We start from the raw sequence: 20,787 nt of genomic DNA, 5'->3' as shown, positions 1-20,787 counted from the left end.
ATGGGATTACATTAATCATTATTCCTGCTAGAGAGCTGCTGTAGTAGATGCTAGCTAAACTTTTTTTTTTCCATTTGAATTAGTTTATTTAGTCAATTTAGAACATTATTCCTTGGTTACAATAATCACATTATTTCCCTCACTCCCCTCCACCCACCCTTCCCACAGTCCATGCGCAATTCCATTGGGCATTACATGTGTCCTTGATCAAAACTTATTTCCATGTTGTTGATGTTTGCACTAGGATGTCTACATCCCCAACCATATATTCAGGCAGTTGTTTTTCTTCGGTGTTTTTACTCCCACATTGTTTCCTCTGAAAGTGGATAGTGGTTTTTCTCGTAGATTCCTCCAAGTTGTTCAGGATCACTGCACTGCCACTAATGGAGACATCCATTATGTTTGATTATACCACAGTGTATCAGTCTCTGTGTATGTTTTCCTGGTTCTGCTCCTCTCACTCTGCATCAATTCCTGGAGATCATTCCAGTTCCCATGGAATTCCTTCACTTTATTATTCCTTTGAGCACAATAGTATTCCATCACCAACATATACCATAATTTGTTCAGCCATTCCCCAATTGAAGGGCATCCTGGGTTCAGGACAATTTCTTTGGCTTTCCCCTCTGCCTGGAACCCTCTCTCTTCCCAAATCCATCCCATTTTTCATAGGAAGCTTTCCCCAACCCCTCTTAATTCTAACACCTTCCCTCTGAACATTATTTCCTATTCATTATATAGCTTGTGTGTACAGCTTTGTTTGTATGTTGCCTCTCCCATTAGACAGTAAGCTTCTTGAGGGTAGGGACTGCCTTTCTTTTTAGTAATTGTATTCCCAGTACTTGGTATTTGCACTTAATAAAAGTTTATAGACGCTGTTTTGAACGTACATATCTTCCTCCTAAATACAAATATTCATATCCATCACTATGAATTAACTTTATGCTTCTGAGTTGATATTGACCTATTCAGTGCCAGGTACTGAAGTAGCTTTTCTGGGGTCACTCCTATGTAGCAGGTTCCAGGTTGCATTTATGAAGTGTCAAAACACATAAAAGGACTTCGAAGTCCATCTAGCGGACTTCCAAGTCAAAGATTTGGTAACGAAATCACAGATACATTTTAAATGTCGAAGTGGATACTGCCCGTGTTTCTTCCACACCGCCCCCCCCCCCCCCAAGATCTATAAGAGGCTACCCATATATAATTTCTTTTCGAAGCTCTATTATATTTTCCACAGAAGGTTGTTTGCTGCTCTTCTAACCCGACCAGTCTTGACCTGACTGGCTCCACACCTGGTCTAGTTTCTCAAATTCATTTCCCACGATGGCTCCTCTGGGAGGGTCGGGAGGGATGGATTGCCGAAAGGTTCCTAAAGTCACCTGCTCAAGTCGTTTACACTTCTGGTCCTTAACTATGTGAGTGTCGGGCGGGACAGGGCTACGGAGACTGTCGAGAATGCGGGATGCAAGGGTATGTTAACATGGTGACTCCTAGTTCTCTTCCGGCTGTGTTACGTTCTTGAGCCAGGAATAACTCTAACGTCGAGAGAAAGGTCTGACCGGCCTTCCAGAGGCTGGAATAACCTACAATTTAGCTTGGCAGACCAAAAAATTTTGGGGGAAAGGAGTTCCAGGAACTGAAATAGAAGAAACACAGGTCACGTCATTTGCGGAGTTGTAGTGCCGAAGAGTCGATCTTCAGCGCAGGCGCACTCCTCCTGAGGATGCGCACGCAACGTAGACGCCATGATTTGCTTTTAGTCTTTGAACCCAGCTCTTTATTATAGGTCAGTCCAGGCTTCGGACTCAGCTTCAGGTATTTAGCAGCCCAACCCCATGGCCTGCCGCCGCAGGATCCGCCTGGGGAGCGCGTATCCAGGAGGGGCTGGAGGTGGGCGGGCTAATCTAAGGTTGAGAGGACGCGGGGGGCGGGGCGGGCGGAGCAGCTTCCCGAGTTCCGAGTGCGTGGATGAGTGAGTGACGGGCTGGGCCCTTGGCGGCTCCGTTTGCGTCCGTGCTTTGACCACAGCGTCACGTGCGTTGCGGGGTGAAGCGCAGGGTCTGACGCTCCTCGGCATCGAGACCTCGATTGCTTCGGCCTTGTATCTGTCAGTCAGCAACTATTAGATGCCTACTAAGTGACAGGTACCTTGAATAGATGAATGAATGAATGAATGAATGAATATTAAGCGCTTTGTCTAGTTCCACGCACCTTGTTAACGACTGGAGAAACAAATCCAAAAGCGAATATCTGCCCTCAAAGTGCTTACTTTTTAAACAGGGCAAGACCGGAGTCATAGCTAGGAGTAGTGTTTGGGTTTGTAAAGGTACAGTGTTATAAGGGGCATAGAGAACTTTTTAAAGGAATTTGAAAAAGGAGGCGAGATCGAGGTTAACTAGGTTGTTTTTGTTTTTCAAGAAATGAGGGAAATGCGCTTTTTTTTTTAAGTAAGCCTCCAGGAAACAACATGTAGATAGGAAGATACTGAAGATTAGAAAAATAAAAAGATGAATGTGGAAGCAGTCTAATAGAGAGACTGGGAGAGAATGGAGCAGGGATATGTGTGTGAAGAGGATGGCCTTGTTGAAAAGATTTTACTTTGGAGAATGGAATAAAGGAGAAGATAGTGGGAGAATCACATTCTGCCTCTCACAAATACACATACAACAGCTAGCACTGGGCATTGAATACAATGGAGGTATCCATTAGTTCTTCTGGTGTACCCTTTAGTGCTCTTATCATATTTATTTACCTATGTATTTGTATCTCAATCCCAATCCAAAAAAAAAAAAAACTCCAAGGGCTTACCCTGTAGGAAGCAGGGGGAGGGGGAGTAGAAAGAAAAACAGTTCCTGTCTTCAAGAAACTTAAATTGTATTAAAGGAATATATCATGTATGGAGGTAAATAAAAAGACAATGCGGAGGACTAGGCTTTGAGGGACTTGGGAAAACCTAGAATTTGACTGGGCAGGGCTAAACAAATTTTTGGGAAAGAGGAATCAGGCAGGGTATTGAATGATGGCACATGAGATGAGCCTTTAAAGAAGCTAGGGATTCTAAGAGGTTAAGGGGAGAATGGAGTACATTCCAGGAATGTAAGATAGCCTGTGCAAAGGCATGGACAGGACATGAAATACTAAATTCTGGTAAGAGTATAAGAAGGGGAGTAATATGCAGTGAGTCTATAAAGGTAGACTCAGGAAGAATTTTCAGTGCAAATTGAGGAATTTGTAGTGTATCATAGCAATGGGGTTGAGGGTGGCACTGAAGAATCTAAACTTCTTAAGAGCATGGGCTGTTTTATTTTTTTCTCCCATTATCCCTGGAGCCCAGCCTCATGCCTTGCATGTATGTAGTAGATGCTTAATAAACATTGGTGAAATTAAATTTTATTTTTGTTTAATGAATTAAATTCATCATATGCCCATTTGTATTGCTGGCTATCTCTAATACTTTGTAGGACTTAGATGCTAGGTCCATATCTTTGACTCTGTCTTCTTTCTGCTTATATCACTTCTGTATTGAGATAATAGGTATCCACCTCCAAGCACCAGAGAAAGGGCCCTGGATTGAGGAGGCAGAAATCTCAACCTTAGAGTTAAGGTACCAGATAAAAATGATCTTACTTCTAGTCTCCCCCAGGTGCCAGGGAGCAGGGACACATCCCAGGAGGAGGCATACCTGGTCCAAAACCTTTGGTCAGAGTTTTAGGACAGAGCAAGTCCTGGAAGACTCATGTTCAGTTAGTTCCTGGTTATCTTGCCTAGGTAAACAGAATTGGGGTGACATCAGACTATCCAGAAACCAGTGAGTAGTGTGTAATCTTAGAGAATCTGACCTAAATGCTTCAAGAGAGGTGAGAATTACAGATGGTGTCATTTTCTTAACAAGGAAGTTGTGTCTTGAACCATTTGATAGGACCATGCCCTCTAATGTTGACAAGATTGAGTCTGAGAGTGTGTCTATGTATATGTGTGATGTTAAAGGCCTATGTCTTTGTGGGTACTCAAGCAGACACCTGGGTCCACATGTCTGGGTACTGGAGCAGAGGCATGAGTCTATGTGGGTATCAGTGCAGAGACCTGGGTTTGTGTGTATAACTTCTTTCTTTCATTAAGTTTATAACTTAGTTAAGTTATAAATTCTTCTGTGAGAAGCCTTAGCTTGATCAGTGTGGGAACCACAAGACTAGAACATCTCCCTTCATTTCTTTTCTTTTCCACAGCTTGACCTTTTGAGGAATCTGCCTTTCTCCTAGCATCATTACTGACAATGAGATCCCAGGTAAGTAGGGGTTTCTTCTTTGCCTCCAGAAATACCATCTTATGACAAGAATGTTTAGTTTTGCCTGCAGAAGACTGGGAGTACTTCACAGAATTCCTTTTTTCTTTTAATGACCATGTACTCATTCAGCAGGATGTCAAGTCTACTGTCTGCTTAGTACTTTCTGTGAACATGTCCTAGCCAGTGAGTAAAACAAAATTAGTAAAATATTGGAAGACAGTCCTTAACCTCAGGGACCTTGCAGTCTGTTAGATAGGATTTGGGTGAGGGAAACACAAGAGGAAAAAACATATAAAAATCTGTTTTATTGTTTTGGAAGGGAAAGGAATAAGGGCTTAGGGAATTGCTTATGCTTATTCTTACTTAAAACTAACTAAACTATACTAACTAGGTTACTAAACTAAAAAACTTAACCAAATACCCAAATCTCACAGTGTAAATGTAGAAATTTTAGGCTTCTGGGAGAGGTTATAATATTTTAATGGCTAAAAATGTGGCTACAGGATTTATGTAATATTGAACAATGGCCGCCAAGGAATTTACTTATGAAATTCCTAAAATGAAACACTCAAGTCAGAATGGAGTTTATGGAGGTTTAATCACACGGGAAGTAGAGAAAGGAGAGGGAGAGAAGGAGAGAAGAGAAAAGGGAAAGGGGCTACTCAACCTCTGACCAAGGCAGAGGGAGTTTTAGGCCCAAAGGCCCAGGTGGAAAGAATCAGTCCTTAACTCACGTGACCGATCTGAAGGAAAGCTGTCTGCGGGCGTCCTCCCTCTCCAAGCTCCTAACACCAACCCCTCCTCAGCTCTCTCCTCAGGAAGTCAGCGAATTCAGAGGCTGTTCCCTACCTCACTTCCTGTGTCTCACAAATGCCAATGGTTGGCTCTAGCTTGGCTTAGGACAGCCCAGGTGGGCAGTTAGTTATTTCTGATTTGTTATTGACTAGCACATGCCCGTGTAGTGTGGGTGTGCACAATTTTTGGGTGCTAGACCAAGATGGAGACTTTTAAAATTCACACAGCATGAGTCCAAAAACAATTAGAGCCAGGATCTGTTGTTAGATGTCCAAGAAAGTCCTGATGTCCAAGTAAAACTGATGCTGCCATCAGCCAGATACAGGAACTCAGTTTGAACACAGGGAAATCCTTTTCATGCCTTCCTCTCAACTTCCTCAGGAGAGAAGACAGTTGGAAAGATGGAATCTTCACCTAGATCCCTCAGGCTCTGACTCCCATGTGACCTTTGGTCACATGCCACTGTCAATCATTCCTAGGTTTGCATTTCTCAGTTCTTTGCACCAGTTTTGCAAATTGCAAACCTCTTCATCCTTTATCACAAGTCTTACCAAGAGAGAAGACATATATGTAAAATTATTATTTTGATTATTGTTTTTTAACAAAGGTGAAAAACTCAATGCTGAGAAATGTATGAGTCAAGGTTGAGAAGAATGGGGCAAAAGATAAACGCAAAAATTTCAGAGGAAGGAACTAACATTATAGGAAATGTATGTGCTCCTACTTGTTCTTATTTGTATCCAAGCCCCTACTTTCTCCTCTAAGTTCCTCTAAAATGTGTTAACAAATTGTGGGCCCCCACTGTTATATAATCTATACTAAGGACCCATAGTCCTAAATCATTTCCTTCAGATTAAAAAGGTTTTCTGTGAAGGAAATATCAGGTTCTTGATCAGGAGGGACAAAAAGAAACAATTGGCCATCAAGTATTCTTGTAGAAGGTGACAACTTCAAATGATAACAGGATTCATGGAAAAACAAGTCTTTGATTTTAAAATTTAATTTAATTTTAATTTTTTAAAAAATAAACCCTTACTTTCTGTCTTAGAATCAATCCTGTGTATCGGTTCCAAGGCAGAAGAGTGGTAAGGACTAGGCAATGGGGGTTAAGTAACTTGCCCAGGGTCATATAGCTAGGAAGTGTCTGAGACCAGATTTGAACCTAGGACATCCCATCTCTAGGCCTGGCTCTCAATCCACTGAGCCACCCAGCTACCCACTCTGATTTTTTTTTTTTAACCTATACCTTATCCCAAGACAGAAGAGCAGTCAAGCTAGGTAATGAGAGTTGTGACTTACCCAGGGTCACACAGCTCAGCTGTCTGGTATCTTTTTCTGAGAGATTTTGGTTTGCTGGCATTGCCTAATCCAGACAATTAGAAGTTAGGTAAGGTAACTATACATAAATCCCTACACTAATTTGAAAATACCACATAACCCCTTCCCAGCAAAAAAATTTTAAGGGGGAAAAATAGAAAAAAGAAAAAGAGCATTTGGAGAATAATAGTAATAATAGGTATCATTTACGTAGCTCTTTAATTTTTTTCTTCAGAGCTTTATGAGTATTTGTTCCTCACAACAACACTGTGAGGTGGGTGCTATTATTATCCTCATTTTATAGATGAGGAAACTAAAGATGAGAAACATTAAGTAACTTGTCCAGCGACACAGCTGGTAAATGACTGAGACAAGATTCAACCTCAAGTTAATGTCTTCAAGTCCAATACTTCATCTATTACCTTAAGTTCCAGAGCTTTCTCTAAATGTGACACCAGTAGACCAAAATGAGGAAGAGATGCCCTCTAGATTCATTGACAGAATAATTGAGTTTGGGGGTAGATACCTGGATTTTGACCTATCTAAAGAAAATTGCATAAGACAAGTTAGAAGGCACTTTGTCAATAACTCTTGCAAAGTGCTTAGGGATTATTTTAGAACACATTGCCCAAGATGGCCGGAGATGGACCTTGAAGAATTGCAGAAAACAGCTCTATATGTTTCAAAGGGAATCAAAGAAAAGGAGAAAGAAAATAATAATCTCATGGAGGAAATGAAGAAAGAATTGAGATATTTAAAAGATATGATTACTAAACTGAACAGTGGGCATGATACTCAACCAATGGCACTTGCCCCTCTCCAGGAATCTAATTATTGATCCATTACCTGCCAGTTCTGTGAGTAGAAGGGCCACAGTTCTACACACAGAGAGTGTAGAACTTTACTCAGGGCACTCAGAAGGAATATGCAGTTTAATAACTCCAGAAGTGATAATTATAGAAATAACTATAATACCACAACTTTAGGAATGATAACTATAGGAATAGATATTGGGAAAATGATAGCTCAAACCAAATGAATACACAATAATATAATTTAAGTGGTGCTTGTCCAAAAAGTACTTGGGGTGCTAATGCCACCCAGCAGGGTGTCCTTCAGGGGGGTGCCCAAGGAACTTCCCAAATACAATGAAAGTGTCTAAGGGGGCTGGGGCACAGGAATCAGAGGATACAACCTTTGATTTTCTAGACCCTGATGTCCTACTACCCGTTGTCCCTATCCACTGCCCCCTCCCCCCATACTAATGAACACCATGTTACCTTAAAGGTGGGTAACACCTATTATGATTGCCTTTTAGACACCGGAGCTTCCAGGTCTGTATTAAAGAGTACACCTGATTTACATTGTTATTCCATTGGCTCAGAGAGTGTAATGGGAGTGTCAGGAATACCTCAAAGAGTTAAAAAACTTTCCCCTAGAATGGTGTCTGTAGGACCCCTAGAGGCACAACATTCCTTCCTTTTGATGCCTGACTCCCCTTTAAATTTGCTGGGGAGGGACCTTCTATGCAAACTCAGAGCCACAATAACTTACTCCCCAGATGGTTCCTTATCATTGGAAGTACCTGAGGAATCTTTAAATTTACTCCCTGTAATTCTCTCAGAGAGTCAGGAGGGGAAAGAGCATCCCACCTTTGTAATACCTATAGATATACCGAAGTCTCTTTGGGCCACATCTTCTTCCGATGTAGGCTTACTTAAGTTAGCTGTTCCTGTGCAGATAAAAACTAAATCTAGCCCACTTCCTTCCATTCTTCAGTATCCCCTCTCAAAAGAGGCAATTGAGGGTATTACCCCAGTAATAAACTCATTAATTGATCAGGGAATAATAATCCCTTGTAAATCTGAATACAACACGCCCATCCTGCCTGATAAAAAACCAAAAAGGGGGCTCAATGGCAAGTACCTCTGTAGATTTGTACAGGATCTGAGGGCTGTGAACAACCACGTTATAAAGAGACACTCCATAGTTTCCAACACACATATGATTATTTCTTCTATTCATAGCACAGCTACATACTTTACAGTAGTAGACATGCTCAGCCTTCTTTTCCATACCCATACATGAGAACTCCAGGCATATCTTTGTTTTCACCTGGAAGGGCTTAAATATACATGGAGTCGTCTGCCCCAGGGTTACGTGGAAAGCCCAAGTTTATTTGCATACATTTTGAGCCAAGACACAGATAATATAACATTTAAAAATAGCAAATTAATCAAATAAGTAGATGATCTACTCTTGGCTTCAACAGATGCAGAAGCATGTCAGGAAGATAGTAAACACCTTTTGGAATTGCACAAAAGAGGGCATAAGATTCAAAATTTAAGTGCTCCTACTACTAAGAAACAGTTGAGAGCAATTTTAGGAGCAACAGCGTTTTACAGACAATGGATTCCTTGCTATGGGGAAATTACTAAACCCCCTATAGCACTAACAAGGGATTCAGTTCCTGAACCACTGAAATTAGAGCCAGAACACTTGTCAGCTCTATCAGATCTAAAACAGGCTATCCCGTCTGCCCCTGCTCTAGGCATCCCAGATTACAACAAACTATTTACTTTGTATTTACAATAGCGAAGAAGGGTAGCTTCAGGTGTTTGAACTCAGACTTTGGGACTTTCTCAGCACCCAGTTGCTTATTATTCTGCTCATTTGGACCCAATAGCGTCAGGAGCACCACCATGCCTTTGAGGAGTAGCTTACTAGTGACAAAAACTGTTGATCTAGTATTGGGATGCCTATTAAAAATTATGTTCCCACATGAGGTAGAAGCATTGTTGCTAAGGCATAAAACACAGGCATTCTCGGATCAGCGAATTACAAGATATGAAATAACCTTGTTAAATAGTGAAAATATCACCTTGAAATGCTGTACAACCCTTAACCCTGCCAACTTGCTTCCAGATTTACCAACTTCAGGAGAACCATTACATAATTGTGAAACACTAGTGTCCATGGCAGAAAAGCCTCAAGACAATCTCTTGGACAGTCCCTTAGACAATCCAGATCTAGTCTTATTTACTGATGGTTCCTCTTTTATGAGAGATGACATATGCTACACTGGAACTGCTGTAGTCACAGAATTTGCCACTGAGTGGTCAACTTCACTGCCCTCTAATATTAGCGTTCAAGGGGCAGAACTCATTGCTCTGAAACACGCCTGTATAATTGCCAAGGATAAAAAGGCAACAATTTATATGGATTCTAGATATGCTTTTGGCATTTATCACTCAGTTGGGATGCTATGGCTCCAGAGAGGATTTTTAACCTCAGCTGGAAAATCTATAGCTAATGCAGAAATTATTAATGAAGTTCATTCTGCTATCTAGCTGCCTGAAGCCCTAGCTATAGTTTATTGCTCTGCCCATACAGGTGGCACTGACCTTATCTCTAAGGGAAATGATTGAGCAGATGCTGCTGCAAAGCTAGCAGCCATAGAGGGCCTGAATTAATTTTAACATTAACAACCACTGATGACTTAAATTTATTACTTTCCTATAATGAAAAGGAAGTGGAAAAATGGAAGCAAAAATTCAAACCAAAACGGATTAATGGAGTATGGGTGTCATATGAAGGAAAACCCCTGCTCCATAGAAGTTTCTATCACCAAATTTGCCAATCTATTCATAAAAATGGTCACTGGCATGCAGGGCATTGTGGACTCTGTTAAGAGAGTATGGATAGTCCCTGATGTAACTACTATAGCCTCTAAAGTGTGTACAACCTGCTCTACCTGCCAAGCATTTATCAACATGCCTTTCGTGGCAAAGCTTTTGGTGGACGTCCTCTGGTTTACACACCTTTTGAACATCTTCAGATAGATTTCATAACAATGCCAAAGGCTGAACATTATAAATTTTGTCTAGTCATAGTAGATCAACTGACCAGATGGCCCAAAGCATTTTCTGCGACCCGAGCCACAGCAGCTTTTGTTCTTTTAAAATAAATTATTCCTCGCTTTGGCCTGCCAGCACATATTGATTCAGATAGAGGAAGTCATTTTACTGATTCTCTCCTAAATCAGATATATTCTTGCTTGGGGATAACTCCCTAAATCCATGTTCTATATCATCCCCAGAACTCAGGCCAAGTTGAAAGAATGAACAAAGAACTTAAAACTATGACTGGCAAATTATGCACTGAGACATATTTAAAATGGCCTGAAATTCTCTCTCTGGCCCTATTTTATCTTAGAAGCAGGCCTAGAGATGAACCTATACATCTCACCATTTGAGATGCTTTTTGGACATCCACCTATACAGGCTAAACCTTTCTCCCCCACATATATGTCACTATTAGGGGAGATACTACTATTGCTTCCTATATACAGGAATTACAGCACAAACTGCATGAACTCCATATATCCGGAGCTGCAGTACAAGCTGGACCTCTAGACTTTTCACTTCATGACCTGAAACCAGGAGACAAGGTGTATATTAAGAATTTCCAGCATCCTGGAGCAACTCAGCCTGCCTGGGAAGGGCCATTCCAAATATTGTTAACTACTCCAACATCTATAAAGATTGGAGAGAAGGACTCTTGGATTCATGGCTCACATGTAAAGAGAGCATCTTCTGTTGAGACTGATTGACTGTATCCTATCACATGCATTGGAGATAATAATCCATTGTCAAGTGGATGCTGGTTTTTTTTTTGAGAACACATTGAATTCATGATTTTTTTTCTTTCCCCCTTATTTTTATTATTGCTTTTCTTTTATTTTGATTAGAATATTTTATTTTTTTCCTCTTTATTTTTCTCATTTCTTGTACTAAAGGTACATACAATTAATATTAATTTTTCTGCATTAATATAAGTTTAATATACATGTATATATATATGTGTGTATATATACATATACTTGATTTAATATCAATGCATACCCAAAAAACTTTAAACTCAACCTGACATTTATTGATAAAATGTTATGGGACTATGGTTAATGTTTGTGTCTGATTCTAGGAAATGGCATAAAAACAAGGAGCACAGACTTAACCTGAATAGTGCAAAAAAGAGCACACAGGAAAAAAAAACTAGCGTGAGACTCAAGATTGTGATGCTTGACATATGTTAAGTCATAGAACTTCCTTGTATCTATATTTTTTGTGAAGTACTCAAACAAGTACCAAAGTTTGACTATCATCCTGGCTTCCCATATTGCTGAGAATAACAAAATATCAGACCAGGGAATGACACTTCCCTATCAAAAATAAAATTCTAGGTTTTTTTTTCTTTCTTATATTATGGCAACTTCCTGTAGTCTTGGCTGCAAATGGATAAGTGAAATATTACTGCATTCTGTCCTACAGACTTGTGGGATAAGAAATTACTTTAAATTGGACCTATACAATGGCCTGTTAGAAATTTATTAAACCCAAATAAGGGCCTATTTTGTGTTTTTTTTCTTTTTTCTTTCCATTTTTTCCCCTTTCCTTATGTTTTTGGTTGTTTTTTTCTTTTTTTGATAATTATCTCATACACCCCCATAACTCAACATTGCATCTGGAGCTGAACTGGATGTTTTTTAAACCCACTAAAGGGGGAAATTGTATTTTAATAAAAATCTGAGATTTTGAAATTTTGTTTGAGAAAGATCTTCAAGGAGGAAACTTGCTAACTCCTAAATCCAGAGAATGAACTGTTGCAGAAAGATGCCAGAAAACCTACACTACATCAAGAAGATCAAGAATGAACTTTGGATGTGGTTGATTGAACTGAAGTTTGATTGAACATGTATTGTAAATGTAAACTTTTATGCCAAAGGGGACTGCCCCCAATTTGGCTTTTTGTTAATGCACCTAGCAAAACATTGGTTTTGCTTTCTCTCTTTTCTATTTCTCCATAACTATTTTAATTTCCTCTTAGAAATTGAATATTGTATACATCTGTAGTTAGAAGTGCTTTAGAACTACAAGATGATTATGTTAAATGATAAATGGGGAGACTAGTCTCCCAGTGATTATCAGGGGGATTGTAAATTTTAAATTACTCCACCCTACTTAAACCTTACTTTTGGGGAAGATAAAGTTGTAATCTCCTGATTGAATAATGAAGGTACTTAGTTCTCACCTTATAGTGAAGCTAGAACTTTAAGCTAAGTTTATTTTTAGATCTTAATAAAAAAGATGTTAAGTAACTATAGAGGTTAAATTAATCACAAAAGGTCAAGTAACTTAACAAAAGGTGAACTTAACAAAGAAATGCTAAGTAACTCAAAAGATATAATCTAATCAAAGAAGGTGAGAACTAAAAGTATGGACAGTCCTGAAGAAAGCCTTTGATGTGATTGGTAGATGTGAAAGTTTAGAGGAAGAGACACAAGGGTTAAAGGTCTTTATATTTGGGATTTTTCGTCTCTCAAAAAAACCCCACTCTCTTTCCCTTATTGGCGGTGGAGAGTTAGCTGAGAGGAGCATGCTGAGCCTTTCGGCATCTTAGCATGGCTACAAGCTATTGTCTGGTTCGGTGGTGAGTTTCTGGCTGAGTTTTCCTCCTTTACTTTCCAATTTTATCCTCTTAGAAGCCTCTAATCTTCAGAGACTTAGAGGCAGGGATTTTTAAATGCCCCCCTGGCACAGGCCAGGTGGGAGAAATCCTATATCCCCTTCCTTCCCTCTCCTTAATTCCTTCCCTCTATATTAATTAAATTACCATAAAATGCCAGACTGACTTGGGTATTTTATTTGGGATTTCCCCTGGTGACCAATTAAATCTAGGTTTTAAGTCACAACTCTAAATTCATCTTTACATGCATGACTGCCTGGCCCTACCTTTGTGTGCTGAATAGGGGCCATTTGCCACTTTCAGTGTCCTTGCCAGTCTGGGTTAAGGAACTCCTGAATTATGTAAACTTATCTCCATTCTACCTTATATATAGGTCTAAACTTCCTAGCATGAAGCCACCAGCCATTGACAGGACACAGAGATACAAAGAATTCCTTAACCCACTAAACCTAAGGAATCTGGTCCCATTCCAACACAGGAAGATCTTCACTCTGGGTGCCCCAGGGAATCCTTAGAGTTCCTTGCCCATCTAAGCCCCTCCTGAGGACAGCTAAGATTCCATGCCAAGTCTCCTGCATATCCTCCATCCTCATCCTTACCAGATTAGAACATTCAACATCTCAGCCCTTTCTCTACCTTCCACCTTCTATTCCAGTACTCAGGGTCACTTTGCCAGAGATTTAAGCTTCTTTCTCCTCAAGTCATTCCATTTGTATTCCTAGCATTTGGCTGAAAGCTGTGAAATTCCGTATTTTTCCCCATAGTGGGGGAAATAGCAACAAAACCATAGGAAAAATTCAACTCTATTCCCAACTCTGAGCGGGACTAGAACCCCCTACTTCAACAACTACAGTTTAGACTTTGGTTAGGCTTCCTAGATCAGCTGCTTTATACCCTTCTAATTCCTGAAGAGAAAATTGAATAATGTTTTTAAAAATTATACTACAGTAAAGAAATTCTATAATGTAAAATATCCATGGGATAAAAATTCTTTTGGAAATGTAAGTTAAAACATTAATGAATGATAGAAACATAAAAGGATAATTAAGTTGAATAATAAATATATTGAGAAACAGCATGGTGTGGTAGATAAGGAGCCAACCTTAGAGTCAGAGAGAAACAACAAATTATAGAATAAATCAAGTTGAGGGAAAATAAATAAAGAAATAAATTTGGAAAACCAGTTTGTCAATAAAATTGAAAAAGCAGCTAATAGATATGCCTAACAAAGTAACACATTTGGAAAATAAAGAAAATTAGATGCATCAGACTAATTGTAATTTTACATACACCAAATAAGAAAAAACTTGCTCTTTCAAATTTAAGCACCAATTATGGGATGACACAGTTTAATTTTTGGAGTGGTATTGTAGAAAGTCTATATACATTAGATAGGAGTTTGTGCTAGACAACCTCATGTCTCTTCCAACCCTAAGGTTATATAGTTTTTAATGGATCTTATTTCTATGTTTTCGGAACAAATCAATTTTGTGAATTCATCAGTATTTATTGTCTATATCACAGCATTTATCAACTTAATGAATATTGCCTCACATTTTTTATAATCGAATGACTAATTTTTATAATAATAATATACTGAATAAAAATGACCAAAAAAGATTTTTTTCCCTGTCATATTCATAAAAACAGGTGAAACATGGTATTTTTGTGTTAATTTCAAATATGGTTTCACATATTGTTTTATCATATAGTCTTTTACAAGAATCTTGTATTTTTGTCAGCTAGGTAGCATAGTGCTGAGCCTGGAGTCAAGAAGACTTATCTTTTTGAATTCAAATGTAGATTTCCTCATACATTCCATTCACTTTTAGAACATTTCTTCTCATGATTGAAATAAAATAAGCCTGTGTGTTTGAAATACATTTGCCCCAGAAGTATTTTTCCATTGTGAAGATTTATTGATGGATTCATTCTTTCCCTTTGCCAAACACTAATAGCACCTAGGATTTTTTCTTTGTTTTGGCTAACTTTTATTTTTTAGAAAAATCTTGACAAACAAGATTAAAAAATTTTAACAAATGTGAAAATTTCCATATTTAAAGTAAAATAGAAAAGCTTATATATGGAATTGTCTATCTCAGATTTGAACCTAGAATCTCCTATCTCTAGGCCTGACTTTATCCACTGAACTACCTAGTGGCTCCTATTTCCAGTTCTTTTGCTGCAACAACAAAAAGTGCTGTCAACAATGTTTTACATATATGAGTTCTTTCAGAATTTGGTCTCTTTGGATAGAAGAGTTATTGCTTGATCAAAACGTATCCAGTTCAGTTTTTTTTTTTTTTTGAGAGAAGTGCTAAATTTATCCCTAAGAAAAGTAGAACTGGAAGTACTGGATCATTGTAAACATGGTGAAATGGCTCTGGATTTCTGATGTCAACCAAAGCTGCTTGTAGAAGAAATGATTTAATACATATATACACTAAGAATTCAAATAAGAGTATTTGATGAGTTTTAGATTGTTCAAAATGGAATGTTCATTTCTTTCTGCTGCTTCTAGTTGTGGCTACTCAAATAAAGATATTTAGTGTATCTATGTAGATTCCCTTCCTTGTGTTAAAGGGTCTTAACTGTCTGTGCTATACATTGGCACTTCTGCATGCCTGAAGGCTTTTTGGGTATCTTATAGAAGGAACATACTAAAAATAACTAACCTACTATATGTTGCCACAGAACAAAGACTAGCTCCAAGTAGAGGTTAGGAGGTAGAAAGATATATCCCAGAGAATAAAAAACACAACACCTAGACCTATCCCCAGTGGTATTCAGGATTAGACATTTTTCACTTGGAACACACATGGCTATGGAAGAGAGGCTACTCACAATGCCTGTTGTATACTAAGCAGCTTGGAGGATCACAGGGCCACCCAACAAAGTCAAAGGGGCCACCACTTGCATCCATGACACCAAAATGAATCATCCAAGTAAGATGTTTTAGGCTTCAATTTTTTTCACATTATATTGACTGGACTAGTGTTCTAGCTCCAATCATAACGGCAAAAGTTGCTCCAATTGCAAACAAGAGCATTTCATCATAAAGGTCATTAAACCAGGTGATCAGCTAACTGCTAAGACAGACAATGCTGTTAAACCAATACCTCCCTTCAAAATATATATGGGTGATATGAATTCTATCCTTCACATACAATGGCCAGATTACTGCTTTCTTTGGATATAGTTTCAAATTGCTTTTCTTAAGTGTTAGACCAATTCACAGTCAGTGTTAGACTAATTCATAGTCAGTACTGTTAGTGCGCCTACCTGTAACTGGGTGTATATTTTGCTTTCAAGGGAAACATAATGTTTTCTCTTTAAGGATACTGACTGTTTCATACTTCTTTTGGGTCTCCTATATGGTCAAGATCATTATTAGGTACATAGAAATACAATGATTTATTTGATTATTTTATTTGATTTATTTGAACATTATTCAGACAGGTAATCTTGTCCACTTAATCTAAAGTTCCCAATTGCCCCCAAAGCCATATCAGTGGATTGTCTCAGATTGAATAAGAATGTTTTGTCATTTTAGGAATCAGTGACATTCAAGGATGTGGCTGTGTACTTTACCCAGGAGGAGTGGGGACAACTAGACCCTGGTCAGAAATATTTATACAGAGATGTAATGCTAGAGAATTATAGGAATCTGGTCTCATTGGGTAAGTATTGTTTTATTGAGTGACTTAGAATCAGTTTTCCATTGAAATATCTTTCCTTCCTCAGTTAATAATGAAGGAATGGAATTCACACAGAGGAAGCCATGAGAGCAAGTGAACTGTGTAAAAGGCCAAAGGTCATTAGAACCCTGAGGGAGAGGCAGTTGGGGTGGGCCCAACAGACAATCTGGGAAGTCTTCTGGGTGTCTGGAGGAGCAAGAGCCACCAGAGAAGATTCTCCTCAAAGAACAGTGATTTCCCAGCTATTTTCCTAATACCTCAGTGAACTCAGCAGCCTGACATCTTGCTCTGAACCAAAGGGGAATCTGTGTCAAGTGTTTCAGCATCCAGCTTCTCAAGGGTTTTACCAGGAGAGGAACTGGGACCACTGAAGACTGGTCTCTCTCCTTGTGCCTGCTTATCTAAAGACTATCACCATTTCTTTAGATAGCTTAGAATAACAGAAGAATTCCATCTTTAGGCAGAGAGGGCAAAGACAAACCCTGACTTTAACTGGGGTTTGAAAAGGCTGAACAGATTGAATTTCATTCTAGTTAAGGACCCCTCATTCCTCTATCCAAACTTTCCCTTGTTATTCACTGTTAAATCACATTTCAACTCCAAAACAAATACAGTCAGATCAGTTACCAAAAGGGCAGAGGAGGACTGGTGGGAGAAGGAGTATTTGGAGGGAAATCTATTAGATCCAGGTTAAGTCAAATACTGGGTCTAAAGTCATTGATCTACCTCCAGCAAGGGGTTTAACTAGAAGGGCATCCAGGGGGGTTAGTTTTCGCAAAATTATCTAACCAGCTGACATTTCTCCACTCCTGTGGTGTTCCCTAATCTGGTACAGACTTCTGCATTTTCCTGTGCCTCCACTTTATGCAGTACAGGACACAGGGTAGCCATTGCTCTGTCTGGACAGTCAGGAAATACCCCTGAGGGTTAGCTCACCAATTCATTCTGACTAACCATTATATCAGCATTCAGGGGTTTCCCACCTTTCCTTTTAACAATAAAAGGTGCAGTACTGCTGATGTATTTAATGATAAAGAAACTTAGGGTTCAGTTATCAGATTCCTAAACCCTTTCTGGCAGAGAATTAGGGTGTTCCTGCTTTTCATGAGAGATCTATACCGTGTAGCATAAGAAATAGGTACATTATTTATTACTTTCTTTATTACTGTCTTATCTTTCAGAAGTCCTGAGGAATAGGGGCATGGAATTTTTGGGTGTTAATCTTTGTCCCTAGAAAAGAACACTTAACTCATTTTTCTTTCCACTTGAGCAGGGCATCACATTTCCAAACCAGATGTAATCTCCCATTTGGAGCAAGGAGAAGAGCCTTGGATGGTAGGGATAGAAATCCTAAGAGGTACTTCTCCAGGTAAGTGGAGAAGAACCAAGCATTTGACTATTACTACAAGTTGTGAAAGAAAACAAGCTTCACTCTGCATTTAACTAAAGTAAATCAGATACCTTTTTTCTTAAAACCTATTGCAAACAGAGGTATTGACCAACCATTTTCCCTGCTAATTTTATGGCTACCATTTTGGTTCTAGTTTGTTTTTTTTTGCAATCACAAAGTGTGTTTCTCTGAATTTATGGATGGATGTTATATCTTGCCTTCTGTCTGTGATTTTCTTGAGCAACGTGATCATGGAGAACTTTAAATGCCTAGTAAAGGAATTTGTGTTTTATCCAGTGGAGCTAACAGAATGTTTTGATCAGAGGAATCAAAGGAAATAACAATTTGACAACTAGGTGGGTGATAGATTGGAGAGGGGAGAGACCAGAGATAGGAAGAAAAATTAGGTAATTATTAGAGTACTCCAGATGCTAGTTAAGAACCGTCTCTAAATCTATTTCCAGCCCAAATTTATAGCAATTATGAAAAAAAGTGATGAAATTCCATAGTAACAAAAAGGACAAAAGTAGTCAGTTTTCAGTTATGCTTTCTTAATATTCATTTTGCAAAAAGACAGTATTGGTAATGTGGACACACGCTTCAGAAAAACCTCACTGAGAGACCAAGTATACTCTCCTCCCTCCCTTATCTTATCACTTTATATTAATCTATTCTTGCAATACAAAATAGGCTATAAGCTTTCTTCAATCATCAGACATTTTAGTTACGTAGAGCTCTTTTGATGCTATATACTTGTGGAGAAGACAATGAACACATAGCATGAGTTCCATCAAATATCATTCTTGACTTTATGTCAACGTAGCACAGTCTTAGTTATTCCTATTATTAGCTAGACTCTGGGAATTTATGAACACTGTTGGTTTCTGGTTTTATACATTGTTGTTTCTCCATAATCCTCAGCCCCAAGCCCTATCATTTTACCTCTACTTCCCACACACTCATTGAACCCTTTCTTGTAACAAAGAAAAACATTTCTGTAAAGCTAACCATATTCCTATTCATTTCCCCATTTCTCTACTGAGTGGAAGAATATGTTTCGTTGTCACTCCACTAAAATAAATATTGTTTGTTGTACTTCAGATTTCAGTTGCTTTTTAGTGTTGTTAATCATTTATGTTTTTGTAGCTATCGCCTATATTATTCTTTTGATTCTGCTTTCCTTACTGTATCACTTCATGTAGTCTTGCCATTTCTCAGGATTCCTTGTATTAGTCATTTCTTATAGGACAGTAATATTCTATTACATTAATATTCCTTAATTTCCTCTTCCATTTTCCAATTTTATAGTTTTTTGGTTCCACAATGAGTACATGTGACTGATTTGATAATGATATTGTTAAATTACAGGGTAAGAACAATTTAGTGATTTTTTCTTACCTAATTCCAAATTTTTTTCCAGAATAATAAGACCAATTCACATCTCTGTGTGCTACTCAACAGCTTTTTGTCCAAGCTGGATGCAGGGGTCCATACTCTTTAAGACAAAGGCTAGGATATAGTTGTTTGTATTCCAGTTTTGATCCCCACCCTATTTATGACCCACCTATAGTATCCATGAGGGCAGCATCAACTAGTCTTATTACAGTAGTGATTGGTTAGTCTCCAAAGACTTCTTTATCTGTAGCTATTAAATCCATATTAAGTCTCTATCTGGTGTACACTGTGATCTGTAAGTAGGTGGAATGGTTTTCTTAGTTTTTTTGCTGGATAACCAAATAGGCACATTAATGGAAAGGTTTTACTAGTACTGATTAGTAGAATATATACATTTTCTACTATATATATTCTTATACACACATATATATAAAAGACAATAAAATATGGAAGCTGATTGTACACAAAATATCTCTATGTAAGAGAGAAGTATTGGAATATAGGAATAATTGCAGAACATGATCTGGTTTTCAAAAGAGAATATGGAAACCAGCTGTTGCTTTGAAAAAACAAGCTATAGAAGAACAAACCTATGTTATTCATCATTCCAGACAAAGATTCAGCTATCATTTCCTGCATGGAGGCCAGTAAATCTATTAGTGGTTCTAGGCTGGCTAGGATATAAAGTCTGTGAAAGGGGAAAGGAAAGAAAAGGAAGATAATTAGGATTTAAATTTCTATTATGTGCCAGGAACAGTGTTAAGCACTTCATAAATATTATCTCATTTAATCTTACAACTCTGTAGGTGCTATTATTACCTACAATTTACTATTGAAAAAACAGAAGCAAATAGCAGTTAAGAGACTTGCCCAGGGACATACAGTTAGTATGTATCTGAGGCCATATTTGAACTTCAGTTTTCTTGATTTCAGGTCTGGTGCTCTATCCACTGTGACATCAAGATGTGAAATTCATGTAAAATAAATCTAAAAAGAGTAGAAGCCATTTATGGGGGACTTTAAACATGAGAAGAATTTATATTTTATCCTAGAGACAATAGGGAGCTGCTAGAACTTTATGATCAAAGGAATGACATGATCAGACCTGTGTCTTGGAATGTCAGTTTGGCAGCCAGGAAGATGATAGGTTGGAGAGGGGAGAGAACAGAGACAGGAATACTTATTAGGATGATTTTGAAGTAGTCTAGGCAAGAGGTAAGTGAGGATTATTGTATTATGAGTGAAAGTTATTGTAAGAGGTAAACTAGGATTATTGTAATATGAGTGAAAGTAAGGGGATGTATGTGAGATATGGACGAAGAATCGGCAAGACTTGATATCTAATTGGATATGGACAAAGTGTTAATGACTTGAATTTT

At 38.4% G+C, this 20,787-nt stretch overlaps 1 protein-coding gene and 1 long non-coding RNA gene across 2 annotated transcripts in view; both read left to right on the top strand.

The window, feature by feature from the left end:
- LOC100020729 (zinc finger protein 850-like) overlaps nt 1–20,787 on the top strand; it is a 69,321-nt gene that overhangs the window by 33,652 nt on the left and 14,882 nt on the right. The gene's annotated exons all lie outside the window — the stretch shown is intronic.
- On the top strand, nt 1,795–15,478 carry LOC130458275 (uncharacterized). Its single transcript, XR_008917391.1, has 3 exons — nt 1,795–1,818; nt 4,230–4,288; nt 10,752–15,478. It is a non-coding gene; the product is annotated as an uncharacterized LOC130458275 (long non-coding RNA).

This window comes from Monodelphis domestica, chromosome 1 (assembly GCF_027887165.1).
Source record: "Monodelphis domestica isolate mMonDom1 chromosome 1, mMonDom1.pri, whole genome shotgun sequence".
NCBI lineage: Eukaryota > Metazoa > Chordata > Mammalia > Didelphimorphia > Didelphidae > Monodelphis > Monodelphis domestica.
Note: the sequence above shows the minus strand (reverse complement) of the source record. Positions and strands in the feature narration are given on the sequence as shown.